Genomic DNA, 15,282 nt, shown 5'->3' on the forward strand with positions numbered 1-15,282 from the left:
CTGAATCAACGTTATGTAAGGAGTTGAGATTCCTACATAAAACACTATGCAAAAGGCCTGAGAGCAGAAAGTTAAAACCAACCATAAAACCTCACTATTATTTAATCTTTTTTCAAATATGTTAACCATTGCTAAGAACATGACTATTTCCTTAAATGAATAATTTGTACATCTTGAAACTTATTAAAAAAAATAAAAATTACTAACCCCTGTCCTCTGGTCCACGTTTTTGACTGGAAAACTTCAGACTTCTTAGCTACCTCTTCTGTGATAGAATTATCACGTTCTTTCAAGGTGGCCATGTGCTGACCCAACTGTGCCCTCAATAAGCCTGAGGCTGACGCTTGTTCAGATCTATAACACAGAAATAGGAGACACATTAGAAATTTGTAGTATTGGGTTACTTATGAGATTCCCATATTTTCAAAGGCCCCTTAATCAAGTTGGTAGAAGATAGTTCATCCAGAAAAGTCTAGAACCTAATATATTCTGGACTAAGGGAATTTCCAGAGTCTTGGTATTTCTTTTTTAATTTTATTTTGGTTATGATTTCATTGCTAGATGAGCATTCTCAACTTTGGCTGCATACTGGAACTACCTGGGGAGGTTTGCAAAATCCAGGTGCCTAATGCCACCCCTACAGAGTCTAATAAAATTGGCCTGAGGTGTGGTCCAGCCATTGGGATTTTTTAAGGCTCACAGAGCGATTCTAATGCGCGGCCATGGTTTCAAATCACTGCACAGATAGTCACCCTCCTCTTAAGTGTAGTTAAGAGAAACAGATCACATTTCCATCTCAACAACAGTTGATTCCTGTTATATACTTACTATGAAATTTTTTAAAAATTAAGGTATTATTAGGAAAGAGTTAAAGGGAAGCCTATATTGCTGCCTAGACTACGGTATTTAGATACTAAAAGGAACCAGGTTCCCTTAGGGAAATGCCCTGTTCTAGTTCTGGGGCAGGAAATGTACAAGACGAGCCTGGAAAACCTTGTCATACTAGAAAGTACGGAAGCTATCAAAGACCACTGAGTCATGTCAAAAGGCCTCAGAGGCCATCTTGAAAGGGTTCCTGCTGGCCAAGGACGGGACAATTTGAGCACCAAAAAGAACAATGAGTGCAATGGACTTAAACACAGCAAATATATAAAAATCTACAAGTTCATTTAAAAAATAAATAATAAAAAGTTTTAAAAATAATAAAAAATCTTTGGATTCAGCCTCAAAAAGGAAGGAAATCCTGTCACATTCTACAACATGGATGAATCTTAAGGACACTATGCTAAGTACAATAAGCCAGTCACAAAAAGACAAAGACTGCATGATTCCACTTACATAAGACACCTAGAGCAGTCACATTCACAGAAACAGAAAGCAGAATGGTGATGCTAGGTGCTGGGAGAGGGAGAAATGGAGAGCTATTTAATGGATATGAGTTTCAGTTTTGTAAGACGAAAAAGTTCTAGAGATCTGTTGCAGAACAATGTGAATGTACTTAACACTACTGAGCTGTACACTCAAAAATGGTTAAGATGGTAAATTTTATGTCATGTGTGTTTCACCAAAATTAAAAATATAAACAAATAAACAAACCTTTGGAGGCTGCTAGGGAAACAACTTGATATTCTGAAAATTGGTAAGTAAAGGGAGAGAATCAAGCATTTATCCTGCCTTTGTGGTCAAAAAATGCATTTCACAATTAACAAGTAGTTGATGGGAAAAGTTCTTCCAACTAATAAATGCAGAAGAAATTAACAAATTAGAAAAGTCACCATTTTGTAAGTCCAAATTAATGAATGCATCTAGGAAATGATCATAATTTTGTGGAAAATGCATAACAGTAAATTTTATACTGAAGCATCAGTCTATCAATGTTCAAACCCACAGACCAGTCTTCCTAACAACATGACAACCAGACATCACATGCGGCCTGAGGGGGGTGTAATAAGAAGTACAAGCACTGGGGCAGCCTGGTGGCGCAGTAGTTAAGTGCACGCACTCCGCTTTGGTGGCCTGGGGTTCGCAGGTTCGGATCCCGGGCGTGCACCAACGCACCGCTTGTCAAGCCATGCTGTGGCGGCATCCCGTATAAAGTAGAGGAAGATGGGCATGGATGTTAGCTCAAGGCCAATCTTCCTCAGCAAAAAAAAAAAAAGAGGAGGACTGGCATCGGATGTTAGCTCAGCGCTGATCTTCCTCACAAAAAAAAAAAAAAAAAACGAAGTACAAGCACCACCTATGACATTGTCTTGCCAAAATAACTGGGCTGGAGTATCATCATGTATCTGGATTGAACCAGCAGTTTACAGGTGATAGCATTTCGATCCTGATACAAACAAAGCAAATGTAAAATGACTTTTTTGAGATAATCAAGACAAACTCACAAGAAATAGGTATCAGATAAAGTAAAGAATCTTGGTAAATGGTAATGTATTACATCCTTATATGTTAGAGATATAAGTATTTGTGAGTATTTATAAGTAAAATATGTTGTCTCTTTTAAACTACTCAAAGAAAAAAGTGTGGATGAGGGAAAGATAAAACAAGACTAGCAAAATGTTGACAACTGGTGGATCTGGGTGAGGGGTACACGGGACTTCATTATGTTATTATAGCGGCTTTTGTGAATGTTTTAAAAATTTAAAAGTAAAAAGTTAAAAAACAGTATACTAATGTCTGCAACTTACTTGGAAATGCATAAAAATAAGAGATTGTGACTGATGGATGGATGGAAATATGAAGAGACACACATATGGGAGTGCAATCAAATGTCAATGGTAGAATCTGGGTGGTGGGTATATGGATGCTCATTACACAGTTCCTTTTACTTTTCTCTATGTTTGGAAATTTTCATAAGAAAATATTTGGAAAAAAAGTAAGTCTAGGTACAATTCAGAACCTTCTTTAATAAATCTTAATTGTTATAATCTTTGCCTGACCTAACTCTAGTTTTTCCCAAGAGTTGAATAAAGTGGGATGGGTCATCAGAATCCTTGAACTTATTTAAAAACTTCCCAGAATGATTCTAAGGTTTCTGGCTGGTTTGGTAGAAAGCCCCTTCAGCAACTTGCCTTTCTTGGTTCTGTCTAGACCTCACCAATGTCATAATGCACCCAATTCCTTTGTTCTGTTTCTATGTAAATGAAGCAACCTTTTTCTACATTTGGTTTCACAAGAGATTTCCCTACCGGGAAAATGCAATCACAGGCTACCAGCAAATTCTAGTCCATTCAGCCGTTTCATTTCTCATAATGAGTAAATCAATTGTGCTTCTGGTCTGAAAAGATGTTTACTTAGGTTGAGTTAAACCTGGAAACAAGTTGAAGTAGGGTGAATTAAGTTAGTTCAAGTAGTTGGGATGGACTGAATTATCAGAGACCGTCTCGCTGGTGACTGATACACGTGACTTCTGCAGAGGCAAAGCCAAGGCAAGAGGCTACTAATGTCCCCACCAACTGTAACCATCCTTTGGGCTCTGGTATGAAAGAACTAGCTAAGGTTTCCTATAATTATTATACATACCTCACAAAAGGACAAAACCCATTAATTGACTTGCATGGGGTCAAATAGCAAATGAGCTATGGAAGGAGGTACAGCATCTAGACTCTGTGACTTCTGAACAGTTAAGCCAACACTTACAGCACAAAACCAGGCTTTCATGCAGATTGATTTCAGGACAAATTGGGTGAGGAGTACAACAGCCATGGCTCTCCTTGCATGGAGTCTTGCCCATGTTTCTACATAAACACACCAAATCAGAAAATTTGCAAAGTGGTACAAAGGATTTTGTATGTGTGTGTGAGGAAGACCAGCCCTGAGCTAACATCCAATGCCAATCCTCCTCTTTTTTGCTGAGGAAGACTGGCCCTCAGCTAACATCTGTGCCCATCTTCCTCTACTTTATATGGGACACCGCCACAGCATGGCCTGACAAGCGGTGCGCTGGTGTGCACCTGGGATCCGGGCCAGCGAACCCCGGGCTGCCACAGAGGAGCGCTAGCACTTAACCGCTTGTGCCACTGGGCCGGCCCAAGGTACAAAGGATTTAAAGGAGTTTTTTTTTTCTCTTTCGTCTACTTTACATTGGAAAATTTATAACATCAATGCCACAGAGAAGAAACAAAGTTCAATGTCAGCTAAATTATATACTCCTTTAATTAAAAAGATAATAAAAGAATAGACTTTAAACAGTCTATAATTAACTTCATACACTTGGAATGGCTTCCAATCAGAAAACTGCAATTTAAGTAAATGTACCAACATTTCCTAATTACAACTGATTTACAACAGATTGGTAACTTGACCAAAGTTTTAAATGCAGACAAAATAGTAAGTACCCTGAATTTTATTCTGAACATAATAGGCAGAATAAAATAAAGAGGTTTTTACATACTGTAATCCAAATAATATAAAGCTGACTCAATTTTTCAGCATGAGTTTGAGAGCACAATTGGGCAACTGTATCTGAAAGTAGCCACTAACAAGAGACAATTAATTAGTTGCACCTGGAAAAAAAATAAAATAATGAGTACTCTCAATATGGATTTCATATAAGATAAAATTACTTAAGTAATCATTTTTATGTTAAAATATGTTTTCCAGAAGGCAATAATGAACAAATTTTTTATCAATTACCCCAAATGACATGAATTATATTTTAATAATTCACGATTGTCTAAAATAACAACTTGGTCTTCCACCTAATAACAGTAAACCTTTCATATGAAGGTCTTTGAACACTTAATCCCTGATATAACAAAAATCAATAATGATGATAGGAACGGTTTTGTTCTTTTTCATTTTAAGATGCTTCACTTTGTGAGCAGGAATTCAGAAGTCTTCTCACTATCTTTTAGAGTACGCTGTGGGGCAGGTACCCCATTTTGCAGATGAGATTATAGTAAAGAGATAGACCTCGACAGCCATGGTTGGGTCAGGGGCACAAGCAGGGCTGCCGCCACACCAAACACAGTTCTCTTCAACAGGCTTTAAGGAGTTCATAACCCATTAGAGCCTTCCTACTCTGCCTGGCTTAGAATTCTAATGACATCAGTGTCATTAACAATTAAGGAACAAAAGTAGATCATTCTCTCCAAATCTGTGTTTCTGAAATAGTTTATCAAGTTGACCAGTTGACTGCTTTGGTCCAGGGGAGATCTCAAAGCAGATGGGAATATATCACTTAGGGGAGTGTCCAACAATAATTCCTGGGTGCTGAGGGGCACAGAGGGTGGCTAGAGCAAGAAGAGCAGCAAGGAGCCCGATGCCATGATTAAAACTTGTTAGAGGGGCTGGCCTGGTGACCTAGTGGTTGAGTTTGGCGTGCTCCACTTTGGCAGCCCTGCTTCACGGGTTCGGATCCCAGGTGTGAATCCACACCACTCACTCATCAGCCATGCTGTGGCAGTGACCCACATACAAGATAGAGGAGGATTAGCACAGATGTTAGCTCAGGGCTAAACTTCCTCAAGCAAAAAAAGAGGAAGACTGGCAACAGATGTTAGCTCAGGGCTAATCTTCTTCAGCAAAAATAAATAAATAAATAAAACTCTTTAGAAAGAATCTGTATTTAAAGACCTGACTGCTTATCTCTCAAAGGTCATATAAACACTTGGCACTTTTTCCAAGGCTAGACAGTGAACCAGTGACAATCAGTGTGCATTAAACAGCACCCCCAGTCACAACACACAATGGGGCATAAAAGGGCAATCCTAATCGTAACAGAACATAACACTGACATTAGTAATCATTCCTGACTTCTTTATCTGGCTTAAAAAAATGATTGTGGTAAAGAAGCAGTCTTGCAGCCTCCAGATATTAATTTTAAAATTTGTGTTGGTCATAAAGAAGGATCATTTCTTAGGGAAAGCTGATTTATACATAACTGTAGACCAACAGTCATGCAAAATGCAACCTTTCATAATGGAAATCAATGCTCTATTATGCATGTTGAGAAACTATACAAATCTCTAGTCTAGTAGATGTAGATATTTTATCTCATCACCCACAATCACAGTTTGGCAGCGTAGGTTGAGAGAGTCACACAATGAATCATTTAGTCTAACAAGTCAGTTTGCACAGAGAATTATAAATGCATATATGCTTTCTATGCCACATACCACAACTGTGGTTTATGCAAAATAGTATATCAACAGATACAAAAAGCAGTGAGAAAGAAACAGGGGCCTGGTTACAGAGCCTCACAACACATAATCACCAAATGACCTACAGAGTGCAGAAAGACTCCGCCCCAGACAGCTTCTTCCACCGCCTTGTAAAGGAGTATTTAAGACTGCTGTTTTTTATCTTGCATGATAAAACAACAGGAAAGAGGGGGAGCCGGCCCCGTGGGTTAGCAGTTAAGTGCGCCCGCTCTGCTACTGGCGGCCCAGGTTCGGATCCCGGCGCCCACTGACGTACCGCTTGAACGGCCATGCTGAGGCTGCGTACCACATACAGCAACTAGAAGGATGTGCAACTATGAAATACAACTATCTACTGGGGCTTTGGGGAAAAAACGGAGGAGGATTGGCAATAGATGTTAGCTCAGAGCTGGTCTTCCTCAGCAAAAAGAGGAGGATTGGCATGAATGTTAGCTCAGGGCTGATCTTCCTCACAAAAAAAACAAAGAACAAAAAACAGGAAAAAGGATTTTCTTGCATTGCCCTTTACTGCTTCAGGTTGAAAAGTTACTGACCAGGACGGTCATTTCCAGCATTTTCCACAGTTTGGAGATCACTAGTACAGATGCAGAAGGTAATGTATACACTTTCAGGACTTGTGAACCTCATCTTGTGCTCTGTTAAATGGAACATATGATTGGCCAAGTCTTCTTGTGCCAAGGTCCTTTTAGAAACCATCATCTTGACTTCTCACGCTTTCGTGGGATTTATGCTGAATTCTACTCTGAAGAAAATCATTAACATAAAACAGCCTATGTGGCACACTGAAGGTAGAGAAAATGATGTTAGATATAAGATAACCAGACCCAAAGCCCCTCTCACTCTCAGCGAAACAAGGTCCTTTCAGGTGGGCTTTCACAGACACTCATCTGCTGACCATGCTCGAGAAATAATTTGTTCTCTGCTAGTAAATAGTGGGGATATATTTTAATAAAAGGAAATATAGTCAGTCCCCAAAATAAAAATCAGAGTTAGGTCACTGGCAACAATTATGCAACATGAATTAGGCACCGACCAGGTGCCAACACTGGACAAACCATTACACAAATTACACATATGTAATTCTATGACCTCAATAAGTCGCTCAGATGCCACAAAGCTTCTGGGGCCATGAAAAGAAACCCACACTACCTAAAAGGTGGGTAGAGGGTACAGAACAGATTTCTGATTGACTCAGGAAGGATGTACAAGAATCATGGTTCACATGGCCAACTACCCTGCAAATAATTAACCCCCTCTCTCTCTCATCCTAGCTTTATGGCCTTTAAGGGATATCCTTGAAGTGGTGGCTCTCAAACCTGAGGGAGGGTAGTTCCCTTAAGGGCTCATTAAAACCCAGGTGGCTGGGTCTTACCCCCAGATTCCTGATTCAGTGAGGCCTGGGCGGGGAAAACGTGTTCCCAGGTCTTGTTGATGCTGCTGGTCCAGAGACCATACTTGCAGATTGGGGGCCTGTATCTTCTAGATTGGGGGCCTGTATCACCAGCATGACCTTGGAAATTGAGGAATCCATCTGGGGTTTGGACTTGCCAATGACATCCCTCTAGGGTGGTGGCTAGACTAGATTATATCCTGGGTTGTTCACGAAGGTATGCTAATATACCAGATGAAGGCTACCTGTGCTCCCTCCCCCCAAGTAAGCCCTTAAAACATTGTTATGAGTAGGGATTGAGTGGATATATCCAATTAACAATTAGAAACAAATACATTTACAAAGAAGTAAATGGTCAAGTCCATAAAACAGTTAAACTGACAACTACAAGTGTCTATCCCAGTGGTGACCGTGTGGACTAGTGTTTTGTTTTCATTTGGAAGCATCTGGGAACAAGAATGGCCATCCTTCCACAGCAGCAATTTCATCCCAATAATACCTGACTTGCTTTTCATGGCTGCCACCTCCAGGTAAGAGTCTCGGAGGCTGGTGAAGGACAGCTGTTCCACAGGCTTCAAGGTCTTCTTTCAGAATGTCACTGTGATTATAGAGCCTATAAAATAAAACAGGTGCTGCATGAGATGTTTATTTAAGCACAGATGGCCCAGCTTCTAGAATCTACGGAGGTTCTTCGTGGTTTATTGACATATCTGTAATATAATCTAGACACAAAAATGCAGCAACTAGACTATCTCTCGACAAAGATGTAAAATGGGGCATTTTGAAAACCTTGTTTGTGTGTATGTGGCAGTTTTAAATCCATCAGTGGAAGTAACTTTTAACCCTTTGAAGACTTTAATGACCTTCAAATCGACAGCTGTGCCATCTCATTCCACATTCCACCTGACTGATAGGAATGCTAGATAATCTTAACGGCAGAAAAGGCTAATTTTCTATTGTCAATCATAACAAAGTTAGATCTCCACAACTCATGTGAAATTTACTTAAATCGTCACTGCTAAGAAATCGAAAACTGCTGGCTGGATATTGGTTACGTCCTCTATTTCTCAACGCAGAAAAATGACTATTATTTCTCCATTCAGATCCCACTGCAATACAATTTTCTTTATTTTTAGTAAGAAGAGGAAGGGAGGGAAAGAGGGATTTAGCCTTCATTATCTATTTCCAGTCTACTGGGGGACTGGTCTAGTCTAACAATTTGGCCACTGTTTTAGGTTAGGTCTGTCACGGTATCATAGTAGCTTCCAAAGAGACTGGTTAGAAACTTCCTTTAAAAACATGTCCATTTGGGGGAAAGCATGATTCTAAAAAGCTATAGGAGAAGACATCAAAGACAAAACAGTATTTCTACTTTAAAGAAGCTGATGACATACGTAGTTGGGAATATTCAACATGTACTCCAAAAAGAAAATGAAGCAACTTGTAAAGCAATGTGTTAATTAGCAACGTCTTACTAACTTGTAGTTAGTACAACAGTGGGTTAAGTTACTGGATCCATTTGATGGCCATGTGCCTAATATCAAAAGGATGAAAGAGATGTGCTCTGTTTGTCTATTAGAGGGCGAGTGACAAGTATAGGCTCAGGCACCCTGACTCTGAAGCAGGCTTTTATCCTGGGCAGGAAATATAAATGTCGTGTCATGTCCACCCCCCCCACCCCCCCACCTCTCATTCAAGCCCTATTCTGGACCCTAGGCCACCCTATGGGCACTCCAGTTCCTTGCCGTGTCTCAAGCTCTTGTCTAAACTCTAAGCCTAAGATTCTTAGTCCCTCTGGGCTACATCCTGTGTTGGATCCTTCACCTCTGAGCTCTGCTGCCAAAAACCTTCCATTTTTTGATGGGGTTGTTTTGTTTTTTGTTGTTGAGTTGTATGAGTTCTTTATATATTTCGGAAATTAACCCTCTGTTGGATATATGATTTGCAAATATTTTCTCCTAGTTGGTGGGTTGTTTTTTCATTTTGTTCATGAATGGCCAACAGGCAGATGACAAGATGTTCAACATCACTAATTATCAGGGAAATGCAAATCAAAACTACAATGCGATTTCACCTTACATCCATCAGAATGGCTGTAATTAACAAGACAAGAAATAACAAATATTGGAGAGGATGTGGAGAAAAGGGAACCCTCATACATAACTGGTGCAAATGCAAACTGGTGCAGCCACTATGGAAAACAGTATGGAGATTTCTTATAAAATTAAAAATAGAAATACCATATGATCCAGATATCCCACTACTGAGTGTTCATCCAAAAACATGAAAGCAACAATTCAAAGAGATTTATGCATCCCTACGTTCATCACAGCAATATTCACAACAGCCAAGACATGGAAGCAACCCAAGTGCCCATCAACGGATGAATGGATAAAGAAGACATGGTATATAGATACAGTGGAATACTACTCAGCCATAAAAAAGACAAAATCACGCCATTTGTGACAAAATAGATGGACCTTGAGGATATTACACCAGGCAAAATAAGCCAGACAGAGAAAGATAAACACCGTATGATTTCACTCATATGTGGAAGATAAACACGTGGATAAGGAGAACAGATTAGTGGTTACCAGAGAGGAAGGGAGTAGGCGGAAAGTGAAAGGAGTAAAGGGGCACATATGTATGGTCACAGATAAAAACTAGACTATTGGTGGTGAACACAAAGCAATCTATACAGAAACTGATATATGATATTGTATACCTGAAATTTATACAATGTTATATGCCAATATGACCTCAATAAAATAATTTAAAAAATAAATTAAAAAACAAACAAACAAAAAACCTTCCAGACTCCTGGCCTATATGACTTATAGTACCTATAATACTTCTTTTTCCTTTGGCAAAATCTGGGTCCTAATTCTTCCTGGAAGGCTTTATCTCGTCACCACTCAATTCACAAAATAACACCTGCCCTTAAGAAAAGGAAGACAGGCCCATCGGAGGTAAGCCAATTTCAGAGCAGTAAAGGAGAGCACATAATCACTGGGAAGGCAATCAGGAGTTGTGAGGCAGTAGAGAGACAGAGAGCTCCTTGGCATCACAAGGGCTTGACTATGGAGGAGGAACTTCAGCTGGGCAAGATTTAGACAGAAGGGGAGATGACCCTTTAAGCTAAGGGGCGGCACAGGCAAAGATGTGAGGAAATGCCAGGGTAGGAGGGGTGTCGGGACCAGCAAGGACACAAGTCTGGCCAGGTGGGGGTTGCTGTTTGTGGTGATAAGATAGTAATGGGAAATAAAATTCAATATGAAACTCGGGTGAGAAAATAGTAATAAATCTTGCGGATTTCTGAGCTATGGCTGGTTTCTTGAAAGCAGTGTTTTTGAGAGGGTTAGCCTGGCAGCCGTGCACAGATGCAGTTGGTGAGGGGACAGACACGAGACCCAGACCACAGCCAGGAGACTGAACTTGTGCTCTAGATGGCAGGGGAAGAGTGTGTAAGTGGGAGAGCAGTGGTGGGGGTGGCAGAGAGGGAGAACAGTCATTCACGGCTCAGCTGGGGGGAAGTCAACGCCCACAGCTGGTGGGGTGGGCTCGCGAAAAACTGGGGTGTGTGCCTCACTCAAAGGGCCAGTCACTCTCAGCTCCCGCAGCGGAATGTGTCTCAGTGACGTCGATCTTCCTAGTTTTCAAGAGAAGCTGGAAATTCACAATTGCTAGTTTTATTTTTACGTGACATCTCTCAAATTTAAAAATCTGGCAGCTAATTCAAAAGGAGGTTAAATACTATGCTGGACAAACAGAGCTGGTCTGCAGGCTTGGGGTCTCCAGCTTAGACTGCCTCTAGTCTCACCTCCCACCCCAGGTGGTAGACCCTGAGCAAGGACCAGGGCTTGATGTTTCTGCACCTCCTCTGAAATGCTGGTACAATGGCGGAAGTTAGCAGATGCTCACCAATGCTGGGGTACCACAGTGGGGTATAGGCAGGGTGTTCGGGTGGGAGCAGCCTCCCTCCAGGGAGGAGTATTTTATCTCCGCCATTCTTAGGAATGGTGATAAGAGAAAACAGTTTTAGTGGTTTTATTACTGTTTATAAATGCTCTACAGACAATGCACCCTTTGTTGCCTGTATGCCCACCCCCCACCCCACCACGGTATGCCAGTGCTAAATAATACCTGATTGTCCAGTCAGGACAGATGCCAGATAACCTTTGTTCTTTTCCAATCTGATCAATCCAAATATCAGGCTTACTTAGACTAGCTCTTCTCATACTTGTCTAGGAGCTTCTCTGACTACCTCATTCACAGGGATCTTTCTTATCCCTGAATTCCTTTAGCACAATACAGACAACATCCTACATTGTACTGTTCTCTAGTTATGTCATGTCTGTCTAGTCTTCTCAACAAGACCAAAAGCTTGTTGAGAACAACAATTGGACTTCTGAATTTTTATCTTACTTGAAGTTTCATGTCGCACTCAGCACAATACTGAAGACATACTTAACACCACGAGTTGAATGACAGGCCAAGATTTAAACCTAGATTAGAGAAATCCATGACACCTATTTTTACAGTATGTTTTTATATGGTTGCTGTTAGACCAGTCCAGGGCTTCCATGGCGTCCATGGCTTGGCAACGAGCGATCAATAAGACGGCCACAAGTACTGTCTGCACAGAGCTTATGGTCTACTCTCGATTAACTCAGAACCTTCTCTGGCTAAAAGACAAGTTGGTCTGTGCTTAGGGTTTCTAGTAGTTATTTCTCCACGTGATACCTGACTTTAGCTTACAAAATATTCATCAGTCCTTTGCTGAAAAAATCTCTATTAAAGAATTCAAACACTATAGAGCTAAAGATTAAAGACTATGTGTTATAAAAAACACTATCCTAGAATTCAAGACCTCAATTTCTTTCATGTCTTCTATTTGCATTCCCATCAAAATAATTCCAACTGGAGGGGCATCAGTCTGACCAGCCCATGCCCAGTCCTTCCTGGGGAATATGTAGACGGACCTGGCACTAACACACTGGGCCTTACCATCAGTTTGTCTCTGTGAACTCCAGCAAGTGGACAAACGTGATGGATGACAAGTAATCTCTAGAAGCACAAAAGGCACTTTAAAGAGGTATATTTTATTTTACCCAACAGTGCAGGCAGATAATAAATAAATATTTTTGGCCAAATTTAAAGTAATTGCTTTCTAGCTTCATTTTCATCTTTCAGTCACACAGAATTTAAGAGATAATTTAAAAGAAAACAACTCCACTCCAGGCTAATGGGAACACTCAAAGGAAGGTACAATTTTTTTTGGAAGCAAGGAAGAGAGAAAAAGTGCCATGCTTTTCCTTTCAGTACTGCAAACTGAGAATTACTTTTTGGCAAAAATGACCCTGTATGAGGGCTGTAGAAAATAAACTTTTCCTTAACCCCACCAGGTAACTTCCACACATTCCCGTGGGTGTTCTATCAGAGTGGACATGTTTCAGTTGCAGCACTAAAGGCATGACTTTCAGGTTTTATTTTCTCTAGGGAACAACAGTCTCAAAATGGTGTGGTAATCACTGCCCATAACTAGTAATGAGTTTACTTCATAATTTACATAATATAATGTTACTTTTAAAAAGTTTTATAAAATACATTTACTGTATTTTTAATGAGACTGAAGAATAATAAAGCACCACAGTTGGTCACATCCAGAACAACGTTTTGGGGAAGGAAATTGTATTGCTAAATGAGCAACGACAAAAAGGCATCATCTGCAGAGGTGGTCTGTAGTTCTGAGTGTGGGGTTTAGGAACAGCCCATATACAGAACGGTGGGCAAAGGGCAACATGACCAGCCTTTGCTTCCCATTCCAGTGCCTGCAGAACACTGGCCTGCACACTCAACTTCTTCCTTCTCATGGGTTTGACCCTACCCTCCTTCCAAAACATAAGAAGGTTTTGATCTTTAAACTAAGAACACATGGCCTGGATAGAAAAGATTACTTTTAAAACCATCACTTTGGGGCTGGCCCGGTGGCATAGTAGTTAAGTTGGAGCGCTCTGCTTCGGCAGCCCAGGGTTCTCAGGTTCTGATCCCGGGTACGGACCTACACACCGCTCATCAAGCCATGCTGTGGTGGCATCCCACATACAACATAGAGGAAGACTGGCACAGATGTTAGCTCAGGAACAATCTTCCTCACCAATAAATAAATAAATAAATAAATAAATAAATAAATAAAGTCTTAGTTGCATATTTTATCTCTATTAAAAAAATAAATAAATAAAACCATCACTTGATCATGTTCTGGTTCTGTTTTTCACATTTAATTCCCAAGGAAATTTGTTGATTACAATCAACAACATTTAAAATCCTCCTAAGACCCATGAGAATTGTTAAGTCTAAACAGAAGTAACAGAATGCATTCATGCATCCAACACTCAAAGACCACAACTGCTACAAAATATAACTAACGAACCAAAGCGGGCTGTTGTCAGTCAAACCCTGATATGCTAATTCAATTTGTGTAGCTTACTGGTCATCCTGAAGCAATTTAGCACCTTCACCAATAAGAGAAAACCTCCAGTGACCACCCACCCACAGGTACACAAATACATCAGACAACCAGAGACGTCTGTAGAAGCCCTACCTCCATAAAGATGCAAATTAAGATTTAAACAGTGTAACAATTGGCGAGAGCTAATCCTTTTACAGAGGTGTAAATGGCTATTGAGAACTGAATTCCGGCTGCTAGCTTTTGTTAAGTAGCATTACAGACAAGTTTCACCCAAGAGTAATGCCACCAATTCTGAAGACTATTGATAAAATAGTTTCATAAAGCCAGTGCAATTTGTTTACTCTGATATCAAGTTTCCTGACCATAAATCCAAACATGTAAATATAAACCACATCAAGAATTAGTGCCCTGGGAAAATAAACTGGGAGGAACTATCTCAAGCCTGACACCCGATGGCTGGAACAGCTGTATGTGCGGCCACAGAGAAGTCTGTATACGGGGTTTTGTTTGCCACACAAAACAGTTGTAGAAAGGACAAACACATACATAGTTAAAGAGTATTTTTCTTTTAACGGGCTGTCTTACAAAACCTATGTTTTGGTGGCTCCCTTGGTCCCCATTGTGCAGCCCCCTGGGTGGTCCCTTCCAGGGGGCCACTTGAAGGGAACACAATGCCAAAAATGAGGGAAGGAGGGGACAGCAACACAAAGGCCAACAGAGCGGGGCGGTCTGCAGCGGCAGGCTGCAGCTAGGGGTCAGCAAACAAGGCTCTCTCTCTGGACCCAGGAAACAAGGGCTCCTTCTCCATACCTGGAAACAGCGTGATTAAGCTGACAGCTTGAATTATGGGCTGCATTTTGTAGGGTACGGTCTGTCTGCGTTAAGGTCCTCTTTATTGTAGCAGAGGCCTCACAAGCAAAACCCTTGCCTTTTCCCCCTCTTTGGCTTCAAAACATCATTCTGTTCCATTTTAATTTTCAGAACTACTCCTTCTCCCATATCACCTTTCCTTTTTTTGTTTTTTAAGTTGCTTAATGAGGTGCTGGGAGGCCTGAGAGAATTTATAATAGGGTGTTTCCCTCTACCCTTAAACAGAGATAACCAGCCTGAACCCATAATGAGATTTTAGCAGCCGAGTCATTAGCGATGGCTGCATAAAGGATGGTTCCTTTATGAAACAGATGTGTTCTTTTTTTTTTTTATTATTTATTTTTTACCCCAAAGCCCCAGTAGATAGTTGCATGTCATAGATG

General features: G+C 40.6%; 1 protein-coding gene and 1 long non-coding RNA gene across 4 annotated transcripts in view; both read right to left on the reverse strand.

The window, feature by feature from the left end:
• The window catches only part of LOC131401615 (centrosomal protein kizuna-like), a 28,107-nt gene extending 27,872 nt beyond the window's left edge, over window positions 1-235 (reverse strand). For both annotated transcript variants that reach the window (XR_009217798.1, XR_009217797.1), the window contains exon 1: window positions 208-235. The gene's annotated coding sequence lies outside the window, so the exon portion shown is untranslated. The remainder of the gene's footprint in view (window positions 1-207) is intronic.
• A 6-nt stretch (window positions 236-241) lies between these two features.
• LOC131401619 (uncharacterized) overlaps window positions 242-15,282 on the reverse strand; it is a 37,874-nt gene continuing 22,833 nt past the window's right edge. For both annotated transcript variants that reach the window (XR_009217801.1, XR_009217800.1), the window contains 2 exons: window positions 8,057-8,170; window positions 242-354 (listed from right to left, as the gene is read on the reverse strand). This is a non-coding gene — a long non-coding RNA (uncharacterized LOC131401619). The remainder of the gene's footprint in view (window positions 355-8,056; window positions 8,171-15,282) is intronic.

The sequence above is a fragment of the Diceros bicornis genome, assembly GCF_020826845.1.
Source record: "Diceros bicornis minor isolate mBicDic1 chromosome 12 unlocalized genomic scaffold, mDicBic1.mat.cur SUPER_12_unloc_1, whole genome shotgun sequence".
Lineage (NCBI taxonomy): Eukaryota > Metazoa > Chordata > Mammalia > Perissodactyla > Rhinocerotidae > Diceros > Diceros bicornis.